The sequence below is a fragment of the Notolepis coatsorum genome, assembly GCF_963971535.1.
Source record: "Notolepis coatsorum genome assembly, chromosome: 8".
NCBI classification, from domain to species: domain Eukaryota; kingdom Metazoa; phylum Chordata; class Actinopteri; order Aulopiformes; family Paralepididae; genus Notolepis; species Notolepis coatsorum.
In genome coordinates this window covers 37,625,978-37,640,977 of record NC_140172.1, presented here as the reverse complement: position 1 = coordinate 37,640,977, position 15,000 = coordinate 37,625,978, and the positions used below count along the sequence as shown (strand labels likewise).

Genomic DNA, 15,000 nt, shown 5'->3' with positions numbered 1-15,000 from the left:
AGAAATAATAATAATATAATAATAATAATAATAATAATAATAACATAGAAATATGTTTTTTGTATGGTTTTATGGCATACAGATTGTTATTTGTGCAGAGCACCTTTTTGATTGATTGATTGATTGAAAAGTTTATTAACAGATTGCAGAATGGGTACAGTACAGTACAGCTCAATACAATACAATTGTTAAGGGGATGCAGACAGAGAAAGACTTTCGTCTTGTTTACATCAAAGTCCCCCATTTTCAATTCATCATAACATATATGACACACACGACACATACAGATAGACAGTACTGCTACATCTATACATTTATGACATACCAGATTTGCACATTTTTCACTGTCTTCTCCTGGAGAGGGAGAGTTTATCTGTACTTCTCTGAAATCTGAGTTGCATGTGTGATGTAATAGGCCAAAACCTATCATGGTCCAGTATGTGGTAAATTGACACATTTAGCTTCAGCTACACAGAAGCCAAGTAAGTACTGACATGTCTTGAAAGAGAGCTATAGAGAGCTGCTATTTTCTAATTAATTTGGTGGTACATTTCTCTATAGGTATTCAAATATACCTGGAGGGAATCAAATCAGAACTTCCTGTCCTGTATTTCGCTATTAAGTGTTCTTCTGTGCCTTCCTACTGTCTCAGTAAAGACAAATAAACTGTCCACTCTATGTAATAAATAAAGTACTAAGACAGACAAATGTTTAGAGAGGTCTGAGGCTTTGTTTTTGGTGGTTAGAACCTTTAGTACAATATAAACTTCATGTGGGTGTGAGAACATGTCTCCACAAAGAGAGTGCCCCATCCGGGTGACATCACACATGTGAGGGTTCTTCCTTCCCTGATGGACTGTCCTAGGGACCAGGCGGAGTTGGAAATGATTGTTCATGCTTTTGTTTCATCCCGCCTGGACTATTGTAACTCCCTGTTCACTTGCCTCGATGCGTCCACTTTGGGCCGGCTACAAATGGTCCAGAATGCAGCCGCAAGACTGCTGACTAGGTCCAGAAAGACTTGCCACATCACTCCCATCTTGATTTCCCTTCCCTGGCTCCCCATCAAATTTAGAATTCAAGGTTCTGGTCATCACCCTACAGAGCACTCCATGGTCAGGCACCTGCCTACATCTGCGACCTACTGCGTCCTTACACCACGGGTAGATCACTCAGGTCGTCTGACCAGGGCTTGTTGGCTGTCCCTGGTCTAGATTAAAGACAGAAGGTGACGAGCCTTCGAAACTGTGGCCCCCAGGCTATGGAATGCTCTGCCCTTGGACCTTAGATCTGTGGTCTCTGTAAACACCTTTAAAAATATAAATATTTGAATAGAAAATGTATATTTTCCATTTGAATATGACCTTTTATCTGATTCTAGATGTGTTGTCTTTTGTCATCTTTGTATGAGCAAACACAGGACAAGTTCCTTGTATGAAAATGACAATATCATTCAGATTCTGATTCTGTGACAAAATGGCATCCAATGTAATAAAAAAAGTCAACCAAACAAACTCGATTCTTGTACCGGATCTCCTCTCTGGTAAACAAGAACACCCTGAAGACTCTGGCAGGAGCACTCATTCAAGGGTACTACGACTATGCTTGCACCTGATGGTACCAAAGCACCTCAAAGGCGCTAAAAACAAAATTACAAACATCTCAAAACAAACTGGTCAGACTACTGCTTGACCTTACTCCTAGAACCCCACCTCACCCCTGCCCACTTTGACAACCTAGGATGGCTTAGAGTAGACGACAGAGTAGAGCAACTTGCAATGGGCCTGGTCTACAAGATACACTACACGACTAAGGTAACCCTTGTACACAGGGCCGCCTCAGGGGGTGTGCCTCGCACAAAGGGGGGCCTCGCACAAAAAAAATATATATATTTTTATTTTTTGCGAGGCCCCCTTCCCGCGAGGCCCCTTTTTCATCACAGACCCTAAAATCTAGTTTTGCTTATATGCTTATATATTTCACATTAGACACGTTTGTAGAATGTGTCTGACTTGTTCCTGGCTCTGCGGCTCTGCAGCAGACATACTCACTATTGGAGCTCTGGGGCTCTGCAGCAGACATACTATTGGTTTCAACGAAGGGAGGGGGTTACATGTGTACAGTCGGGCCGGCGTGCGTCAGCTGCGTTTGGACTATTTCGCGCGTGCAGCATTGGAGGTTATGCTTAGTTATGCCAGCCAAGACGAAGAGGACGGTCATTCGGCAGATGGACTGAAGATGAAAGTTGTTGCATGTTAGACAGTTCAGTCAGGCTAGCCATGTCGGCTTAGCTAAAGGCAGGGACAGCTAGTTAGCTTTAGCTACGTTATAATATCGAGTGCTAACGTGTGGTTCAGTCGGGATAGCCATGATGATGGATGGATGCAAAATAACTTTCTCAAATTAAACTGCAATAAATCAGAAATCATCATTATCGGTCCAAAATCCCTCACCAGCCACACCCATGATTTCACCCTAAATATTGATGGTACCATTGTCACCCCCTCCACTCACGTCCGTAACCTTGCATCATCCTGGACTCCACCCTTTCTTTCCTCCCCCATGTGAACCACATAACCAAATCTGCCTTCTATCACCTCCGGAACATTGCTCGTCTTCGCCCCTCCCTATCACTCTCCGCTGCTGAAACACTGGTTCATGCATTCATATCATCAAGACTAGATTACTGCAACAGCATCCTCTACGGCTCACCAAACACTATTCTCAATAAACTCCCATATGTCCAAAACTCTGCTGCCCGCATGCTCACCTCCACCCGTCGCTCTGACCACATCACCCCTGTCCTCCACGACCTCCACTGGCTTCCAATCAAATACAGGATACATTTTAAAAATACTACTCATCACATTTAAAGCCCTCAACAACCTTGCCCCCTCCCTACCTGTCCCGACCTCCTCCACCGTCACACGCCCACCCGTCGCCTTAGGTCTGCAGATGCCAACCTCCTAACACCTCCCACGACCAAGCTCCGGACCTGGGGCGACAGGGCCTTTGCTGCTGCTGCCCCCTCCCTCTGGAATGCCCCTCCCCAGCCATATCCGTGATGCAAACACCCTGACATCTTTAAATCCGCCCTCAAAACTCACCTTTTCAATCTTGCTTTTGACCTCTAATTCTGTCGGTTTTATTTTATTTTGTCATGTATTATTTTTGTTCTGTTTTTTTGTTTTGCCATCGTTTGTCTCTCCTGCCCATGTGAAGCGGCTTTGAGCACCTGGAAAAGCGCTATATAAAATAGATGTATTATTATTATGATGTCGGCTAGTAGCTAGCTTAGCTAAAGGCTAACTAGCGTTAGCTAACCTAGAGAGAGCGCGTGCAGCATTGTTATGCCAAGATGAAGAGGACGGTCATTCGGCAGATGAACTTCGTCAACTCCACGCGGTTGTCTCCATCCTCTTGGACGTTTGGTGAGTTTTTAATGCACTCTATTCTATTCCCGCCGTGGATATATCTCTCTCTCTCTCTCTCTCGGGCCGGCTAGCTATCGTGGCTAAGGCTAACGTTATGTTGGCTAACGTTATGTTGAGCCAAGCGGGCTGGCCTAGCTAAGGTAGCATACATGCTCTCTCTCTAACACACACACACACACACACCAACAGACATGCTCTCTCTCTCTAACCACACAAACACACATGCCTCTCTCTCTCTCTCTCTCGCTCTCTTTCAAACACACACAGACATGCTCTATATCTCTCTCTAACACACAAAATGACATGCTCTCTCTCTCTATATTTCTCTCTCTTTCTAACACACATATACATGCTCTCTCTCTAACACAGACACACACACACACAAACAGACATGCTCTCTCTCTATCTAACACACACAGACATGCTCTATCTATCTCTCTCTCTTCAATTCAAATAGGGCTTTATTTCACATTCTTGTATTTCTCCCAGTAGGTATGGGAGTTTTGAGTTATTGTCCATGTTTTCAAAGTCTCTTTGGGTGTTTGCAATTTGTGGGAAGTATGTCTTGGTATAGTGGGCAGGTTGTTAAAAAGTGGAGCTCGGTTTCCACCTCATCTTGTGTGCAGTGGGTCTGTCTTCGCTTGGGAGCCAGGTCTGCCTATGGCGGCCTTTCTCGAGGCTAGGCTGTGCTTGCTGAGTCTGTACCTAGTCAAGATCTTCTTAGTATTGGGTCAGTCACAGTGCTCAGGTATTCTGCCACTGTGTACTCTCTGTTTAGGGCCAATAGCATTTTAATTTGCTCTGGTTTTGGGTTGTTTCTTTCCAATCTCTCTCTCTCTCTCTCTCCTCTCTCTCTCCTCTCTCTCTCTCTCTCTCTCTCTCTCTCTCTCTCCTCTCCTCTCTCTCCTCTCTCTCTCTCTCTCTCTCTCTCTCTCTCTCTCTCTGGCCTTGCTCTGGTGGAGGGTCAGGGGGCATTGCCGGGTCTGTGCAGCGATAACACTGTATATTGACTGTATAACGGAGCTCTCTCTCGCTCTCTCTCTTGCTATATGTTGACTGTATCATGCCCAGCCTCGGGCAGCCGCTATTATTTAAGAATATGTTGACTGTATGGAAAAAAAAAAATCTCTTTAAATCTCGCAAAGGGCCTCGCATTTCTCCCAGGCGGCCCTGCTTGTACATATCAAAATACTTCCGCAAGAGGTCAGTGAATACCACAATCACAATACCAGAGGGAGCTCCACAAATCATGTTAAACCCAGATTCGGCTCAAACAAGGGACTAATCACGTTTCGCAATTATGCCACATCAATGTGGAACGCCCTACCCAAAGCTGTAAAGGAATGTGAATCACTACCCACTTTCAAAAACACTCTCAAAGAAACACCTACGGGGGACTGCAATTCGAAACTGGCCCTGTAAATGTCCTAACCCAACACCCTCCAATGTACAGTAAATGACCAAGTATGGTTGTCAATATTCCAATGTACAGTTTTGCTTGTACAGTTGTACAGTGTTCCCCCCCCCACCCCTCCTGCCCAACCCCCCACCCCCCCCCCCCCCCCACCCCTACTACTGACGGACTATGAAGGAACACCCTGTCAGGAACACAATATCATTATATGTTAAGAACACAATGGATGGGCTACATGTATAATATATAGATATTTATACAAGCAGCCGTCTCTCTCTGGATGATGTCATGGATGTGATAGATCCATGTTGAGGAGATCAATATAAGTGAGCCAGACATCACATCACCTTGCTGTGTGTGTGTGTGTGTGTGTGTGTGTGTGTGTGTGTGTGTGTGTGTGTGTGTGTGTGTGTGTGTGTGTGTGTGTGTGTGTGTGTGTGTGGTGTGTGTGTGTGTGTGTGCACTGCACACTTAGTATATCTTTTACACACACACACACACACACACACACACACACACACACACACACACACACACACACACACACACACACACACACACACACACACACATACACCTTCTTTCTCACTCTCTATAGTCCTCCTCTCCTTCTTTCCTCTCCTCTCTCACTTCTTTCTCCTACTCTTCTCCTCCGTGGCCAGGAAATGTTCATTCAAAATCAACAATCAGGGTCGGAAATCATGTGTGTGTGTGTGTGTGTGTGTGTGTGTGTGTGTGTGTGGTGTGTGTGTGTGTGTGTGTGTGTGTGTGTGTGTGTGTGTGTGTGTGGTGTGTGTGTGTGTGTGTGTATGTGTGTGTGTGTGTGTGTGTGTGTATGTCTGTCTGTGTGTGTGTCTGTGTGTGGTCTGTGTGTGTGTCTGTGTGTGTCTGTATTGTAAGTAAACTGGATGTTCTGGGTGAATTCCCTAATAGTTTCAGTATGCAAGCCTATAAAGACCAGCCAGTTTTAACGAGCCTCTAATTATTGCAACATTGTAACGATCGCAAGTCGTTAACTGTTGACTAATCTACAGTCATTAGTTCAACACTGTCTGGCCTGCCCATGAACTACCACACACACATACACCCCCCCCCCCCCCCACACACACACACACACACAAACACACACACACACACACACACACACACACACACACACACACACACACACACACACACACACACACACACACACACACACACACACACACACACACACACACACACACACACACACACACACACACACAAGGAATAGTGTATGTTTGTATGCCTTGGGTCTGAACCACACATACACTGTACATACTGGTAGAACCCAGTGGATTGTTTGGCCTGTTATCTGTACAGTGTGTTACCAGAGTGTTATTTAGACAACATTGTTCATGTTACAGGTGGTCCGGCCCCGTCAAAGACTGTCAACCAGAGGTATAACGTGTATACAGTGTCTCTGCCAGGACGTTGTGTGGTTGGTTGGCCCATGGGTGGGGGGCGGGCCTGGGCCTGCACGCTCCTTTCACAGGAGGCAGAACAGTACGTATATTCTGAACTCCCTATCTTAAAGGAAAACTCCAACATTTTGGGAAATTAGCTTATTTGCCATCTACCCTGGAGTTTGACAAGAAGATGGCATACCTTTTTCTTCTCTGTGCATGCAGTAGGAGTAGGAAGACGTTGGGAACTAGGCTAATGGAGGAACCTACTTCCAGTGACTGACGCTAAGCTAGGCTAACGGTGCGTGTCTTCCTACTCCTACTGCATGCACAGAGAAGAAAAAAGGTATGTATCTTCTTGTCTAACTCCAGGCTAGATGGCAAATAAGCTAATTCCCAAAATGTTGGAGTTTTCCTTTAACACTAGGACTACCTCCTCTCAGTTGGTTGTTAGTTGATCTTTTTTGTCCATGCTGAATTATTTGACAAACTGATGAGAACATCTCTGGTGAGCTCTAGATGTAAAGAGGTTCTTCTGCCTCACTGCGTGTGAGAAACACATGCTTGCAGATTTGTTGATTAAATCAATTAATCGATTAGTCCACAAATTGTATGATTCGTCTACAAAAAAGTGTAAACTTGTTGGCTTGTTTCAGTAGAACTGAACTGGTTTTCCAGACATTTTTGTGTGAATATAAAAAGGCCTGTAAAACCTCCAGTCGATGACTACAGGAACCTCAGTAATCACCTGCATCAATCTGATACGACTCATTATAATCTGCCACTATGCATTTTAGGTATCAGATTTATATCAGCTGTCAAACGGGGGGTAAACTCTGTTGCACAAATAAAGAGTAAAGTGAGATGAACTGGTTTTCACTCTCCACTACATCCCTGGTGATGTCTTGAAATAAGGCAGACAACTCCACTCCTTCCAAGATAATGCTGTTTGTTTTTACAAATCCTTGAAATGAGTGAAAAAAAAGAGTGTGTGTGTGTGTGTGTGTGTGTGTGTGTGTGTGTGTGTGTGTGTGTGTGTGTGTGTGTGTGTGTGTGTGTGTGTGTGTGTGTGTGTGTGTGTGTGCGTGCGTGCGTGCGTGCGTGCGTGCGTGTGTGTGTGTGTACTGTGTGTGTGTGTGTGTGTACTGTGTGTGTGTGTGTGTGTGTGTGTGTGTGTGTGTGTGTGTGTGTGTGTGTGTGTGTGTGTGTGTGTGTGTGTGTGTGTGTGTGTGTCGTGAGTGTGTGTGTGTGTGTGTGTGTGTGTGTGTGTGGTGTGTGTGTGTGTGTGTGGTGGTGTGTGTGTGTGTGTGTGTGTGTGTGTGTACTGTGTGGACAGCAGACCTACCTGTGTATATGAACCTGCCAGGCGTGCCTTTGCAGAACTGTTTGGACTTGTAGGACAGTGTGACCTCCACCACGCCTGGGATGTGTCTAGGAGGGGTCTGCACCCGAATGGCATGGGGGGTGATCAACTAGATAGATAGGTAGATAGATAGATAGATAGAACCCATTCAAAATCCAATGTAGAACCCATTCAAAACCCACTGTAGAACGTCAAAATATAAGGGTGTCAACTGGAAAAATTTGGTTGTTTTTCTTCATTCCTGAGAAATTCCCCTTTTTGGAGATACAAGGTTTTCAACTGACAGCAGCGCTATGTTTATAGCTGAAGCAAATGTCCAACATCAGCCTCTTGATTACAATGTTAAAACCAAACAACATATAAGTATGAAAACACATTAAAACTGACAGTGACATAACATTAGAGGAGATCGGTTTGCATCTTTTGGTTCAGCTTTTGCCAGTTTTGACAGCAGTGAAGAAAGTGCCAAGGTCATGGGTTTTGGGGTTTGATAGAGAGAAAGAGAGGGAGAGAGAGGGGGGGGGGAGACAGCGATAGAGATAGAGACAGAGACAGAGACAGAGACAGAGACAAGAGACAGAGACAGAGACCAGAGACAGAGACAGAGACAGAGACAGAGACAGAGACAGAAACAGAGACAGAGACAGAGACAGAGACAAGAGACAGAGACAGAGACCAGAGACAGAGACAGAGACAGAGACAGAGACAGAAACAGATACAGAGACAGAGACAGAGACAAACAGACAGACCATTCAGAGGGACAATCACCAACTGGGCAATTACTTCAAAAGAGTATTTTGGATCAAAACCAACAGAAACTCAAAGTTAATGTTTGATTTTCCAAAAAAAACTGATTACGGCTGTAGAATTTGTTTAACTATGAGTAGACAGGGTCACTGCAAATAAAACATTGGCTGGCCAAAATCACTTAGAACACAAACCGAGTAAAGCCTAGTGAAAGCCTTGTGGTTGTAGCTGAATCAGTCTAAACTGAAGCCAGAGAGAAGGAGAGAGGTAGAGAGAGAGCGGAGAGCGAGAGCGAGAGCGAGAGCGAGAGAGAGAGAGAGAGAGAGAGAGAGAGAGAGAGAGAGAGAGAGAGAGAGAGAGAGAGAGAGAGAGAGAGAGAGCGAGAGCGAGAGCGAGAGAGAGAGAGAGAGAGAGAGAGAGAGAGGGGGAGAGAGAGAGATACTCTGTACACATGGTAGTGTGTGTAAGTGTTGCTCTCAACACTGTAAACAAACCCCTTCAGCTTTTCACACACACAAGCACACACACACACACACACACACACACACACACACACACACACACACACACACACACACACATCGACACACACACACACGCACACACACACAAGAATGAACACATGCACACATAAAACGCACTGGCACAGACATACACACATAAACACTCTCTCTCTCCTTTCCTTCCCTCTCACACACAAACACACACACAAGGTGTTGTTTTTGGATGGCAGCCATAGTTGCTCTGTGTGCACACACACACACACACACACACACACACACACACACACACACACACACACACACACACACACACACACACACACACACACACACACACACACCACACACACACACACACACACACACACACACACACACACACAGTGAGTGGAGTCATAAGACAAATAAACATTCGGTAGAGGAGTGGAGCTGAGGATAAACTGTGACAAGGAGCTCCGTGTGTGTGTGTGTGTGTGTGTGTGTGTGTGTGTGTGTGTGTGTGTGTGTGTGTGTGTGTGTGTGTGTGTGTGTGTGTGTGTGTGTGTGTGTGTGTGTGTGTGTGTGTGTGTGTGTGTGTGTGTGTGTGTGTGTGTGTGTGTGTGTGTGTGTGTGTGTGTGTGTGTGTGTGTGCCTTGCATCTCTGCTAAGCTGATCAGTATATCAGAGCGAGAACTGGTGAGGAAGGGAGAGAGGGGCAGAACATATTTTTGGGGGGGACTCGTTACGCAGACACACGCATGCACACACACACATGCACACATACACACACATACACAACACAAACAGATACACACTAAAGGGTTTTGCCATCAGGAAATGTGTGTTCTCATATTGAATTACATATTTCCAACGGTCAAGAAGGAAAGACGACTGTAGAGGGATTGATACAACAGAGCTCTGTCCGTCTGTCTGTCTGTCTGCCTGTTTTCCGCGGAAAATAAAGAAAGACAGACAGACAGACAGACAGACAGACAGACAGACAGACAGACAGACAGACAGACAGACAGACAGACAGACAGACAGACAGACAGACAGACAGACAGACAGACATACAGACATACAGACAGACAGACAGACAGACAGACAGACAGACAGACAACAGACAGACAGACAGACAGACAGACAGACAGACAGACAGACAGACAGACAGACAGACAGACAGACAGACAGACAGACAGACAGACAGACAGACAGACAGACAGACAGACAGACAGACAGACAGACAGACAGACAGACAGACAGACGTTACAAAACGTACATACCTCGCTCCAGACCAGCATTGTGCCAAAGATGACCTGGAGGCCGTCGAAGAAGTTGTCTCCTATGATGATGACTGTAGCGCCCCCTGTTGTCCACCCCTCGCTAGGACTGATCGCCTTTATACAAGGAGCTGCTGCTGGGGGGGGAGGGGGGGGGGGGGGGGGGGCAAAGAAGAGGAGAGGCGGTAGAGGAAGGGTTGAGATGATGAAAAATACAAACCAGAAGTTATCATTACTGTTCCTGCTAACCATGGAACAAATATATTGAAAATTGAAGTACTCCTTGTAAAAAATAAATAAATAAACCCTCTATAACATAGGTATATTTTTTTCCCACCAGGCAGACCAACATGTGATTAATATGGTGCTCCATGTTGGATAAGCAGTTAAATATCCCCTCCACACGTGATTTTGTTGTTTAATAAAGACTTGTTTGGTATGGTTTTTTCCCACCAATGTTCAATACAACTGAAAATGCAGCATCTCTTTGACCTTTGACCTCATTGAGGTCATTGTGCCTCAAATAGATTCGCTATCAGCTCTATCTTCAATCTTTCAAAATGTTCAGTTGCTATCGCTATCAGCTCTATCTTTAATCTTTCAAAATGTTCAGTTGCTATTGCATGCACTCTTCTGTGTTTCACTACACACTTGAGTGCATGCTTACCAACTGTTAGTCTGCAACACTACTATCACCGACATCTAAGAAGGGAGATCCCCCCTTGAATGGCCCTTCTAAGGTTTCTCTCCTCCACACTGCCTGTGGAGCATTTTTCCCTATTGTTAGGTTTTAGTGAGTTTTTCCTTACCTTCGCGTGGGGTATGTCTGGGAGTGCTTGCATTCTTTCATTTATTTGCATTTATTTTAAATTTGTTGGACCTTATGGTGTTCTTGTTCTGTTCTTGACTTATTGTTATGTTTTCTTCTTGACTTGTTTAAAGAAGACCTGTACGGCCCATGGGGACATTAACGTGTGTTGTCGGGCCTTATAAATAAATTTGATTTGATTTGATTGAGAATGCAAGGATCTATGAATGCCCCGCCCTCCTTCCCCCCTCACGTCTTCCCCCAAGCTGGTTAACTCTCTTTTTCCACCTAAACGTTTCGCCAAAAATGTGTTTCACCCAAACACAAGAGATTCGCTGGAAAGATAGTTTGTGTATAGATCACTTAGATGTATCAACTTATAATATGAGTTTCACGTTAGCATTTCATGTTAGCAGTTAGTATTTCCCGGATGACAGCTGGGCAATAGCGACCATGATTTGCAGGACTAGTTGCGTCACACAGATTTTGAGGAATTACAGAGAAGCAGTGGAATAATGTGAAAAGGGACGCTTTGTATAGTTAACACGATTTTGAGGGGACACTTTTACACCTTTACAAACACAAACACACTGAACAACTGAGAAGGTACAGTAGCAGCGGTGTAACATGTTGCATGTTGATGTACGTGGTTATAAACAAACTATGATCTGTGAACAGATAATGAGTATTCACAGCCAATTTAGTTGTGAGCTAATATGAATGAGTCTGACTTGGCCATTGTGGTAGAAAGTAGCCGAAGGTGAAGCTGAATAACTTACTCAGTCAGAAGAGACCAGCAGGGCCCTCATGCATCAACGTGTTCTACGCACAGATCTGTGCTTACCCTGTGCGTACGATCATTTCTAAGCAACGAGTGGGATTCATCATTTGAACTTGAACTTGACTTTGTGCGTACATCTACGCACAGGTCAGACCTGGCGTACCTAGCGCCCAGTGGTAGAATATATTATTACAACAAGGAAATTAGCTTCTGTGCATAATAACACTGGCACGTTCTGTACGAACCGTAGTTCATTATAGTTCATTGTAAAATAGCAACAGTAGTGTAATTATGGTCAAACCCTATAAATAGCATTTGGAATAATAGATCTTTCTCTCAGAATGAATGCAGCATGGTTTATATAGCGTTATCGGAATATACGGGTGTAGGCTACTGACTGACTGCGCTCCGCGTAGCTTGATTGATTGATTGATTGAAAAGTTTATTAACAGATTGCAGAATGGGTACAGTACAGTACAGCTCAGTACATACAATTGTTAATTGGGGATGCAGACCAACTTCCGTCTTGTTTACATCAGGGTCCCCCATTTTCAATTCATCATAAATCATAAAGCTCAACTCGTTATTATTCTGCGCAGACCGCAGAAACACGGGAACGTTTTGATTATATTTAAAAGGCTTACGTTAAACGAAACAAGTGGAACTTCGAAGCTGTAAGCAGAATACAAGTCATATGAATATAGTGTTCTTCCCCCTTTTTACTGTATAAGAAGGAATAGAAAACGCATTGCAATGACACTATAGTGGACAGACTATGTAATATGATGGGATTCAAGTTCGCGTTTTTGTTGCTCATAGGCATGCTGTCAGAGTATGATATCTTAATCAAACATTCTAGAACATTTGTCGTCACAGATCATGTCCTAATAGAACATAGGCTATGGCATGGATCGTGATATTGTGTGGACTGTTATTATTATTACTGTACCGTACGGCGGTACCACCCATTGTGACAGCAGCCTTGAGTCCCGCACACAAACATGATGGAATTCAAGTTCATGTATTGAAAGGCAGGATACAACATGCAGTGAGATTCATTGTTCTTGTACATGCTATCGTATTATATTGTTTATATAGGCTACCCAATACTGACATCAAAATAGATTGTAGTATGCCTCTAGAAATCATATGCAGCAGGTAGAAAATTGACGGGAGATCCATCGCGATTTGGAATAGAATTGAGGAGAACTTTAATCCGTGGGTATTAATCAAACAACACGGAAAAGGCAGTCATATTCCAGCGCGGTCTTTATTAGCCGACAACAAAATAGATGCCTCTAAAAATCATATAGCCAATCGAACACAACTAATAAAGGCATTCATACAGCACGGTTATAATGACACACAACCAACGCCAAACAGTGGTCAACGAACGGTCTTTATTAGTATTTTGAGCTGTCCAGGCAGAATTGCAGCAATGGTTTTAGGGAGCCGTTGATATCTGACATCACCGTTTACAAGTCCGCCTTTTATTTATCCCATAAATCATAATACGCGATAGTGTCTTCTTGGTTCGACAGCAGTGAATTCTCCGTGGAGTTCTCGGAGTCCCGCTCGGTCCATTATTTCACATCCCATGGGGGGTGTTTCCTCATTTTCATGACCATATATGGATAATCATGCACGAGCATTGACGGTAGAACAAAGTGGTATTCATCAACACGGAGGACCATAGAGCCTGCGTACGCACGTGTGATGAATGCCGACTTCCCTGTGCGTACGCTAGTTCTACATTCCGTGCTTACGTGTGGAAGTAGGTCAAGTCCAAAGTCCACGTTGATGCATGAGGGCCCAGGGTTAATACAGTTTATGAACTCAGTCAAAGTATCAATACAAAAATAGTCAGAGTATGGCTGGATGACTCTCAGCGAGGTGACTAGCTAGGACACCCGGTATGAGAGGCCATATGTACAGTATAAGCCGGACACCCTGGAAGAATATATCTTGTATCTCAATGGGACATTCCTGGATAAATAAAGGATGCATAAAATAAAAAGGGTGTCATGACAATTGGGGGAAAGGTGGGGGAGGGTTTGTTGGGGTTAAGAATGAGGGATGAGGGTAGGAAGGGAAGATGAGTGATGAAAGAGAGGTGGGGGAAGGGAGTTTTATCTCCCACACCATCCTTCAGTTGATCTCTTAAAGGAACACGCCAACATTATGGAAATGCGCTTACTGCCTACTCCTAGCTTAGGACAAATGAATGGAAGGGGATACGGACCACTAGCCTATAGCTCAAACTCCGGGAGAGGTTCTTTGGCCAACAGCTAGGCTAGTTGGTCCGTATCCGCTTTCATTCATTTGTGCTAAGCTAGCTTGCAGCCGGATAGCTACTGAACGCACAGAGAGGAAATTGGTATCTATCTCATTGTCTGACTCTGGAGAAGACGGTAAGCACATTTCCCTTAATGTTTTGGCGTGTTCCTGTAACATAATGAAAGGTGTGGTGGGCCGTGCTATCGAAACGTTAGGGAACCCCGCTTTTGTATTTGTATCACTTGGACGTGTGAGTTGGGTTGTTTCATCAGAGTTCTATCTTGGAACACTAGAACTATGTAGATTTCAATCACCAGTGAATGTTCAGCTCGCAGAAGTCTAATCACCGCGGGTGTGACGGCACATCTTGCAAGGTTAACCCTTTCACTGCCACACGACAGAAGGTTAACCTTTACTATCACACAACCGACGATCGTGTGGCAGTGAAAGGGTTAACCTGCTGTGTATTGTCGCAGTGAAAGGGTTAACCTGCTGCCGTGTGGCAGTGAAAGGGTTATATACGCCAGGCTGTAAGTACTCATGCCGTGCTTCTTGACAGGCCACTATTGTACCATATGAGTTGCCTGTGGCTCAGTCCAGCTATGTGTCATCTCTGTATTGTTTGTTTTGTTTGTTTATGGCCCAATCCCATGTCACAGCAATAACAACAGCTTCTGTCTGTTGCAGAACAGATATGGTCGACCTGGTTTCTTCTCACTGTGAGTGTATGTGTGTGTGAGTGTGTGTGTGTGTGTGTGTGTGTGTGTGTGTGTGTGTGAGTGTGAGTGTGTGTGTTTGTGTGTGTGTGTGTGTGTGTGTGTGTGTGTGTGTGTGTGTGTGTGTGTGTGTGTGTGTGTGTGTGTGTGTGTGTGTGTGTGTGTGTGTGTGTGTGTGTGTGTGTGTGTATGGGTTAAGAGATTTTCAGGATTCAGCTGTCAAAGATGACACCTCTTAGTCTAGCGTTGTGTATCAAAAGGAAGCATA

General features: G+C 44.5%; 1 pseudogene across 1 annotated transcript in view; it reads right to left on the bottom strand.

Moving 5' to 3' along the window:
• LOC311233403 (transcription factor COE1-like) overlaps nt 1-15,000 on the bottom strand; it is an 81,355-nt pseudogene that overhangs the window by 25,905 nt on the left and 40,450 nt on the right. The window contains exons 8-9 of the transcript XR_014621066.1: nt 10,154-10,281; nt 7,624-7,750 (exon numbers count right to left, since the gene is read on the bottom strand). The product of XR_014621066.1 is annotated as a transcription factor COE1-like (transcript). The remainder of the gene's footprint in view (nt 1-7,623; nt 7,751-10,153; nt 10,282-15,000) is intronic.